Source organism: Oreochromis niloticus, linkage group LG15, assembly GCF_001858045.2.
Source record: "Oreochromis niloticus isolate F11D_XX linkage group LG15, O_niloticus_UMD_NMBU, whole genome shotgun sequence".
NCBI classification, from domain to species: Eukaryota; Metazoa; Chordata; class Actinopteri; order Cichliformes; family Cichlidae; genus Oreochromis; species Oreochromis niloticus.
The window spans coordinates 16,231,394-16,241,860 of record NC_031980.2 but is presented as its reverse complement, the minus strand read 5'-3'; positions in this window follow the sequence as shown (position 1 = coordinate 16,241,860).

Here is a 10,467-nt window from a genome sequence, read left to right as displayed (position 1 = left end):
TCACCCCCACGCTGTCCAGAAGTGTTCCAGTTTTAAAATCTCAGATTTATAGTAGGTGGTAGTACAAAGGTTTGCAGGTTTTGTGCAATATGTGGGAAATATCCATCTCCACCTCATCCAAAGTTATGACAAAATCCATGGCTATGGTGGGTGATAACTTGGCATTACAACAGTGGAATTTAGTCATGTGGGTGGTCAGAGGAATGATCTGGTTGGCCTGATTTTATATACTTAATGTGATAATGAGGTATTTCATTTAGCATCTGTGATGAACTGACTTCTGTGAGTTTTGTTACTTGTGAATCTTTTGTTTCAACACCTCTGTAGGACAATTCAAAAGGAGCTGACAGGACCTTGTGGCCCTCTTTTGAATATCCCCAAAAGGTTTAGAAGTGTGGAAAGAAAGAGGAAGTTGCTCTCTCTTTCCCCTCCCATTAAACATTTTCCTTTCTACTGAAAAGTGATGGAGCCACTGCTGTCGTCTCTAAGCACAACCTGTCATTGTGGTCCACATTTTCCCAAGGATTACTGTCACTGGCCTCTTCCTTTTGGCCAATCACGGTGTCACTCACGCTGCCCTTGATTACAGTGGCTGGCAGGTCGATGTGAAGGTAATAGCTATTCGCTTTCTAATCCTTATTCTCATATTTGGAAGAAAGAGAGCCCGGTGGATCTTCTCACCACCCATCACTCCTCTCAACTCTTCTCACTTTCTTTCATTTCTGTCTGTTCTCTCTCCCATGCCGGTCAGCCGCACAACGGCTCCATTCTCCTCCCTGTCTTTCTGCCAGTTAAATGCTTGGATAGGCCATTAAGTGCTTTAATGATGCACAGAAGCGTGAATGATTTCAAAGAGAAGCAATGTCACCTCTGAGATTTGTGAATGTGTTTAATCACAGATTTAAGGTATTATAATCTCTCTGATGACAATATTAAAGTTGAATCCAAGGTAAACTGTATTCTCACATAAAGCTCTTAGTGGGATCAAAAGCATGTAGCCGTGGGAGTAAAAATAAATGTATTATTAAAGCTTTGATCTCATTCCAGGGTCCCTATTTCTGTGATTGCACAGTGAAAACAAACAGTTTGTGTCAATTTAATGTACTAACCCACAATATAACCCTTCAATAGAATGTCTCTCAGCAATGTTGGGAATATTTTTATTTTGCTGTGTCATTCAATGTTTATTCTTTTCTAGTGAAAGTACGCATAGCTGTACAATGAAAACTGACAATATTACATAATAAAAATGTGAGGTCTGACGTTTATTTGATGTTGTTTTAAAGGTCCACAGTCTATCAAGATTATCAGTATTAGTACCACTTGTTCCTGGAATGTATATTTCTGGTTTCAGGGCACAATGCAAACAGGTGTAGGTCTTTGTATACCTGTATACCCTTGGTTTGGAGCTTTTTTTGCACTCAGGAACCCAGGATCTTACCCATGTCTCATGCATTATTGACCAGTGTGAGGTAATGTCCAAGCACACATCCTGGTTTGAGATGGAACGCGCGGATGGCTTTGTCCTCTCCGCTCTTACACAACAATGGTTTGCCCTGTTCTCCCAGCATCTTTTGCTAAATTGGGACTTTAAGACAAAACATCCATCCAGTGGTCCTGAGACCACTTGTTGTCATGTCCCCACTGCCATATTTATCAAACCAACCTGTGACCTGATGCTGGTGCGACATATAGCAATCAGCAAATGCAATAAATTGACACCTCCTGCACTTTCCTGTAATAAAACAGGCTTATGTTATGATTTATGATTTAAAAGAAATTTAAAATAAAAAAAAAAGATTCTTTACATATCACTTCATGTCTTTTAAAGCAAATAATCTGACCTTCTTCTTACACTATGTGCTCCCATGTCCATGTGTCAGACAATGATTTATAGGGATTTTCACATCTTTGACACTTTGTTGACCATTTGTTTTGGTTGCAGTCACCTAAGAAATGTTAACTGGACTAACTGGATTAAGGAAACTTGCCAGAGGGCACCACTGTTAAGTAGAGGATTAATGACAAAATGCACAATAAACTAATCATAGTTAAGTATGGAAGAAAGGTGAGAGTGATACACTATCATTTATTTCAAAGCTGGTAGGACTGCCTTAAAAGAATAAAAAGGATACCATGAACAGCATAACAGAACATCGCCAATGAAGCCTCTGCACCTATTTAATGTGATTCAGACTTCTGACAACAACTTCTGTCTTTAATCAAAGATTAAAGGGTGCTTTTTCTTTGAAACTTACGTTAAATTCAGCTTTTTTATTTTAGTGGGATGAGAAATATAAATGTTTTTACTTAGTATTTTAAATAATAAACTATTTTTTTCTTTATTTGACAGAAATAAATCAGCAACCTCTGTGTCAGGCAACCAAAACCAGACCCTGAGATTAATTTTATTTATATTTATTATTTGATTTTCTGAAAAACAAAAAATTAAAATGAGGAAGAAATAACAGGTTTGTTACAGAGGATCTGAGTGTTTAAACTCTCATGGTGGAGGTAATATTAGGTCAGCTCACTCACTCAGGCATGCGATAAGCTCTCCTGCCTCATATTTGAAGAGTTGGAACTTTACCTTATCTTTATATTCTGAGTTCAAGTACAAGCATCTTTACATCTGCACACCCACAGAGCTATGAGTGGAGCCTCTGAGACATTTAGGAGTTCAGGAGGTGAAGAGCCTGTCAGCTTCTTTCTTTACTTTAAGGACCAACAAGTGCGCCCTTGAGTGCGACCCCTCAAGGCCTACGGCAGACAGGGCTGACCGCTCTCCATAACACAGGTGTTGTGAAGTACTCAGCCTGTAGGAAAAGTCTGTGTTAAATATAGCTTCCCCCAGTGGCTCCAAATAACCTCCTAAATATGCTTGATATCTATACACCTTTGATATAAAGGCGCACATAAACATTATACATATTGTTCTGTTTATTGCCGGGGACATGTTTTAAGGAACGGATTCAAAAGTTTTTCCAAAAGTTGAAACGATTTTTGAAATAGTAATAAAGTTACACAGGAAATACACTGTATCAAATACACTGGCATCACGCTATTTCAGCTGACGTCACACTTTGATGGGTATTAATGAGCTGTGTCACCTGTATTATAGAGTCAGTGTATGAAGGGTTAAATGTGAAAGAGGGGAAGCCCGAGCATTATGGGAAGAAGACGCAGCAATAACAACAAACAGCCATAATGACAGGGGACTCCACCTTAAGCTAATCTCAGTGTGTAAATTTGGAACAACTAATTTATTGTTAGAGCGAGCAGGTTTATGCCCTGTCTTCTTCTCTCCTTTGGGTATTTAACTCCGTGTGTGTCCATTCACAATGCAGTCATTGAGGAAAAAGCTTATAGTTATAATCCAGCTAATGTCCTCTGTCAGTCTCTTTATTGTTCGCTGAATCTTTTATTTACTATGAGGAGTATAAATAGGCTTTACACTGCTTTACCTACTCTTGGTGTTTTCAGATCGTGCAGGTGTACGTTTTGCAAAATTTACAGTGATATGTCATTGTCTTGTATTGAAAACAAAAAGCAAAAATAAAATGAGGATGGCAGTGAGATCACAAGTGTTTCCAAAACTGCTCTCATATGAATGATTTCTGTGCCATAGCAGTGAGTACAGAGAACCTTATTTGGGGAATTTCGTGGACGTGACTTTCGTTAATTTTATGGTAAATTTTAAACTGTTAAATAACACACATGGCCACAGTTCTCTAAGCCCAATTATGGTGGAAGAAAAAACATAGTCATTGTGATTTTAATGAAATGGATCATTTGTAGGATGCAAACTGCCCATGTCAAAGTTACATCCTTTTGTAAGCGCTGTAACCCATGACTACCTCCTACCAGCTATTCATTGCTCCTGTTGAGATCTTTTTTCCTCCAATATTTCAGAGGCATGTCGTGGTTGGAGGACACTGAGCAAAAATCTTTTTCTATGTTAAAATAATGCCTTCTGTTCAGGTTAGTGTTTGCATGGCCATGCTGAGTAGCATCTACATGAAGGACTTCTCTGGAATTGGACTTCTGGTTGAAATCTATGTAAAGGCTACAAAACAACCTATGTAAGTGGCTAATGTTGTTGCCAGCATTTGTCCTTGTGTGTGGTTCATTATGTGTTAATTACTGTGTGGTCATGTCCCGGTGTTTTACATGAGGTGCCAGCCAACAGAAACAAGTCATATGCTGGGACTTTTTCCCCCAGCTCTTTGTTGTGGGTGTTTTTTCAGTGGCAAACATATTTCTCGCTCAAGTTTTTCCACTTCTTTGTAGGTTCCCTCACGTCCATTCTACTAGTAACAGCAGTCTTAATCCAAGAATTTGCTAACATTGAGTCCTTCTGTTGATGCTATGATTATTATTCCTTATATTAAGATGATGATTGTTATTCTCTCAAAGGTAAATTTCAAACCTGAGTCAAAAAAATACCCCGAAATGCACAGGAGTAATCAACGGAGCTTGACAGGACATCACACAGTTATGCCATAGGTTATGGTGTAAATCCTCACTAACACAGCTAGATTCAAGAGAACTGTCTTCAGCATGGCAGCTATTAAAGTCTGCCACAAGCTTCCTGGATTTCTGCCATGACAAGCAATCACCACCCTGTTGTTACAGATGCTTGCAGCTCTTTTCACAAAGAAGGTTTTGAATGGCAACCCTTCTGATGCCATGTCTCCAGCTTCCCTCTCTAACAAAAGACAGAAGTTCACCAAGAGTTGAATTTCGAGGTATAAGAAGGATGATTAAAATGCTTGTGTTTACTGAGTCAGGCAGCCTCCAATTATTTCTGATCCAATTTACAATCAGCTGATGATCACTCAACGCTCCTTTGTATTTGATTGTCCAGAACATCAACTTTTGGCCAGGGTTTCCATGTACATGGCTGTTATTCCAATCACTAACCGGAGAGAGCAAGTGTATTTCCACAGCCCAGTTTGTTCCCATTGTGAACTTTCCAGTGGACTAGTTACGGCTGCTATCCCATCAGTGTTGTATATATGTACAGTGTTGTGCCAGCATGTTGCTATCCAAAACTACTACAATATGATCATGCTGTAGGGAGTCTGAATATTCCTCAATTTCTGGTTTAATGCCTCAAAGGTCATTCATTATTTTTTAATAGGTCAGTCTTTAATACAGGGCAGATATCCTAGTTCAATTCTGAGCTCCTCAACAAATGGTAGGAGAGCTGTGTAACAGCCTGTCACACTGCATCATTTAATGCAGATTAAAACACATTTAAGTATAGTAGTATATTGTTTGTCATAGTCACCTTGTTTCTCAGCAGAGGTGGCAAAAGTACAGACAATCTGTACTTAAGTAGAATTACAGATACTAGTGTTAAAAAACAACAAAACACTCCAATAAAAGTACCAATTACACGCCTTTACTCAAGTAAAAGTGAAAAATTACAGGCTCTAAAATGTACTCATATTGCCTCTAAACAGGGAAAGGAGGAGGGTCAAAGTGTGATTAAGCAGGTGGGGAAAAGAAACAGTTGTAATGACTCAATGTAGGAAAAAGAATAACAACTCACAATAATTTCTGTTGAGAGCTCCAGCAGACTTTCTTACTGTACTGGCTGTGAACAGCTGATCTGGGCTGATGCTGCTCTGTGATTTACACATTAGAATTCAACAAGATGTCAGCTAATGTTCCAGAATTTGTCCTGATTCATTTCCAGAAGACGCATGGACTGAAGGCGAGCCAATAATTTAGGCCAATAGACAAAAATAAGGCAAACCTGAGAAAACAAAACAAGTAACTAAACTGGAAACCTAAACACTGAGAAAACCTGGAGCATTTGAAACATGGCAAGACAGGGGTGTGTAAATAGACATTGACAAAGAACTGAAGAAAACTGAGACAATATATACACTGAGGGATGATCAGGGAAGTGGAAACACATGGGAACACAGCATGAACAAATTTGTACATAATAATAATAATAATAATAATGGATTGTATTTATATAGCGCTTTTCTAGACACTCAAAGCGCTTTACAATTCTACTATTCATTCACTCTCACATTCACACACTGGTGGAGGCAAGCTACAGTTGTAGCCACAGCTACCCTGGGGCAGACTGACAGAAGCGAGGCTGCCATATCGCGCCATCGGCCCCTCTGGCCAACACCAGTAGGTGGTAGGTGAAGTGTCTTGCCCAAGGACACAATGACCAGGACAGACAGAGCTGGGGATCGAACCGGCAACCTTCCGGTTACAAGATGATCTTCCCAACCCCCTGAAGCAAAATTGAATACAAAGCATGCAAGCTGACAGACTGAGAAAATAAAACAGGAAGTAGACTCAGACAAGGACAGCCAGGAGGGGACAAAGATGAAACACAATGGAGAACATAGAAACAGATAAGGAAGACAAAACACCGAGACATAACCATGTGTCAGAACCATGACATGTCCTCTGCACTGACAGTAGAGTATGCTGTCTTTTTTCTAGACGGTATAAAGTTGGTATGAAGGTGGATTTCAGTTAATGAGTCTAAGCATCATCAGCTAAAATTCATACCATGAGCACCACAGCCACTGTGCACCAGTACACGCCCAAATACAGCAGCTGGACCTTTAGATATCAACACACTGTGCAATAAATGTCACTCATTTTATGCACACAGTAATGAAGTATTTGTACTTTGTTATTTCCCACATCTGGTCAGGAATGTTGACACAGTAGGTTTGGCTGTTGTGACATATGTCATATTACTCAATGCACTTACAGAGATCTTGAGCTAGGTTTTACAGTGCACTTTGCCATGTGTTTCACACATTCAAATGCAAATGCAACCCGAAGTTGGATGAAGGAGGAAAATGGAGGAATGGCTGTGTATGGACATAATCCTTTTCCTAAACCTAACTGAGTAGTTTGGTTTGATGCTCTGTGCAAACAGGACTCTATTTGTGGGCCTCTACCCAAATTACTATAGCTGCTGCAGCACTACTGTGCTTTGTTTCTTTAGCACCTGTGGGTTCCAAGAATACAGCAGTACATGAGTATCAAATTAAAACTAAGAGTGTTTTCACAACTGCAGTGTTTAGTCCATTTAAATTGAACTCTGGCTCATTTTCCACATTGGTGTGGTTTGTTTGTAAAGACACGAACAAAGTAATCACACGCTGGTATAGATCCAAACAACCGCACTGAAAACCTTTGGAGCAGGTGGTCTAGGTCTGGACCACCTGCTCCTAGACCTAAGATTCTTCTCTTGCTCTCAGCGAAGGCGGTCGCACTTTTTTTCCTCCTCCTCTCCTCTCCCTTAGCTTCCCTGCTTAGCCTCTTGTGTCCTTGTCTAGTCTCGTGTTTTTTTTTTTTTGTATTACTTTTCCCTGGAACACTCTCTCACAGTCTGTTCTCTAAAACCTAAAAGAGGAATTATGGATTTGATCAACTGGTCCCTGAATGCAATTGACACCCCTTTCTCAACGAGAAGTCTGGGCTCGGGTGAGCCTGACTGCTGAAGATATCTACCTATTCGGAACCATGGTAACAGGGTTCTTGCTGATCGGAGCTGGCTTGGCCCTGGCTTATCGAAGAATTAAGGAAGCGGAACCGGCTGTTCAAACCCCCACAAGCTGCCCGCTGGGATTGAAACGATGGGACGAGGCACGAGTTTCTCAAAATGGGCTCATTGAGTGCAGCACGGATAAGATCTTGGAGAACCGCACGGCTGCCGTGAATACTCAGAACAAGACCTCTGAGTGCAAACTGGATTACATCTGGAGGGGCTCGCTCGGAATAACACCTCTGAGCGCAAATTGGATCACATCTTGGAGAAGCTCACTGCGGTCGTGAGTTCTCAGAATCGGCTCTTTGAGCACAAGAATGACAACATCACGGAGCGTAAGTTTGATAACATCATGGAGAAGCTCGTGGCTCCCCAACGGGAGATTGAGTGACCAGTGTTGGACTGTTAGAACAGCTTTGAAATTCATATGAGTTGTTCGCAGTAAAGTTAAAACCACCATCACTTCATTCGGATACCCCTTCGGCGCCAGCTGCGGTCTCAAGGCTGGAGCTGAACAAAACACCCTGATAACGACTGTGTTGAGACTGTTCTTCCCATTCTATGCAAGGCCACCTGGGTTGGCTGGAAGACTGTTTACTTAGCCTGGCAGGGCGAAGGACACTGTCTCAGCTGAACTCTGGACACACACACACACACGCACACAGACATATATACACATGCAGATGTACACTCATCCCCCCTCCCCCCTCCAAACGCCTTCGACGCTTATTCCCTTCCGATGCTGACGGTGGATCATGGAGACCAGCGCATAGGCTGCAGGCCTGGATGTACTGTCTACATTGGCTGTCTCTCACCCTTTACCCACCCCTGTTGCTTGTCATGTGTTTCTTTGGTGTATTAAGAGTTTTTTTCATGTGCTATGTGGAGAGGTGTTTTTTTTTCTGTTCTCAAACTGATCTCCCTGTTGGAGCTCAGTCTGGGGGGAGTTATTTTTTTCTCCTTATCTTTCCTCATATTGTGCTTTTCCATGTTATACCTCTCTGACCTGTCTTCCCCATGTGATGTTTGTGTAATGTATGTATGGTCGGAAGGGTAAGACGGCGCTGGCACGGCTGGCAGCCTTAACCCAATTTCCCTCGGGATGAATAAAGTATGATCAATCAATCAATCAATCAATCAATCAAATTAACTGCAGAGTGGTTCATTTATGGTGTGCTATGCATTCTAGGATCTGGCGGGTTACCACAGATGTATGAAGGTCAGTATGGGCTAACAGTTAGCCATGAAATGAGCATAAATTTTCCATGTTCTGCAGTAGCCCAAAACAGAGCACCTTCTTCCTGTATTTGGTTTTTTTGCTCCTGCCCCAGACACATCTGGCCAATAAGTAAACTAAATGTTCTCACTAGGTTTATATTAATGCATATTGGTTTACTTAGAGTTTACTTGTGTTTTTCTCTGTGTGAAAAAAATCAAACCACAGAACGAAGCTACAAGTTAACAGACTCATCAACTGATTCTAACCAGAGTAAATGAACTATAGGTGGAAAAACATCCTAACTGTACAATTTTAGAATTTTTTCCAACCATTCTTTCCAAATGCCATTGCAATCTCATTCTTAAAAATTTGGGAAAACTTAAATCGTTCTAGTTTTGATTTTCTAACATGAATCACTCTAGATTAGGCCTCAGACACATAGGCCTGGAGACCCATCACCAATCTCCTGCCACTGTCATGGGCCTGGATCTGGGGACGTGTGTGTGGCGGTGTCCTGGTTTTCCTGTGACACCAGGCCTGGAGAGCATTTCCCGCCATGAGGCTAGCTACACCTGAGGAGGAGGATTGCACACACCTGCTGCTGATCAGCCTCGTCTGTGGAGGTTCTTAGCAGAGTGGCTGAGCTCTGGTCGAAGCTGGATCGTTGTGTGACGAACACTGGGAGAAGACACGGCACGGGAATCGGGGACGAACACTGATCCGGAGCACACACAGGGATTTATCGGTTTATTGTTATTTAGCTTCACTGTGAATAAACGTACTGTGTTCATCGGAGAGAGTCCTGCGTTTGGGTCCTATTTTCCCCCACCCCCATTGAGAGCGACTCTTCAGGTTGGTAGGGAGGGATGTGCATTCACTTTAAAGTAAAGTACCTTTCCCACTCCAGCAAAGTATTGGCGACTACAAAAACCTACTATCAAACAAAGTAATCAAAAGCCTCTTAACTTTTTTGTAGTCATATAAGTAACGTGTTTTATTCTGACTTATCTTATTGTTGCGGCTTACTGATCTAACGTTTTCCTATCTTTAATCTGTACATATAATGTAATTGTCAAACAATATCCTATCCATATGTACATTCCAGCTCTATGTATGGTGTTGTACAGAGTGGAGGGCCCAATTTATGAACTGGCATTAGGGTTTATGAAACTATTGCTGCTGGAAGCCCACTTTGATACAAGATCAAGATAGAACATTCCAGTCTTTGATCTCAGTTTACCCCAACAATGCTATATGGGGAGGGAGGGGAAAAACAAGTCCAATGTAATTATGGGAGAACTCATTCCTCCTGGCTTCCTGTTATTGAGAACATGCTGCAAATAAGCTGAAGGCACGGTATCAGCAACATTAACAATGTTTCCTCTGACTGGGCAACTGCCTCTTTGATGTGCTGAGAAAAAGTCACACACACTGCCAGTTCTGCAAGGAATGAAGAGAGAAAGTGAGGTGGGTGGAGATAGTGAACAAAACGTGACAAAAGAGAGGAGGGCGATGTGGACGCAACTCATGTGAATGAGATCTGAGAGTAGTATGAATGGCAATGAAGCATTGTTAAAATGTGGTCTTCACCGACAAAGGTGATGGTGCAAAAAGGAATTTTATGCAAAATGCCAAATAGAAAATAATCAGTTCCCAGTTTACCCTAGAGTTAATATCAAATTTTAGATGCTAGTGGGCAGGACTA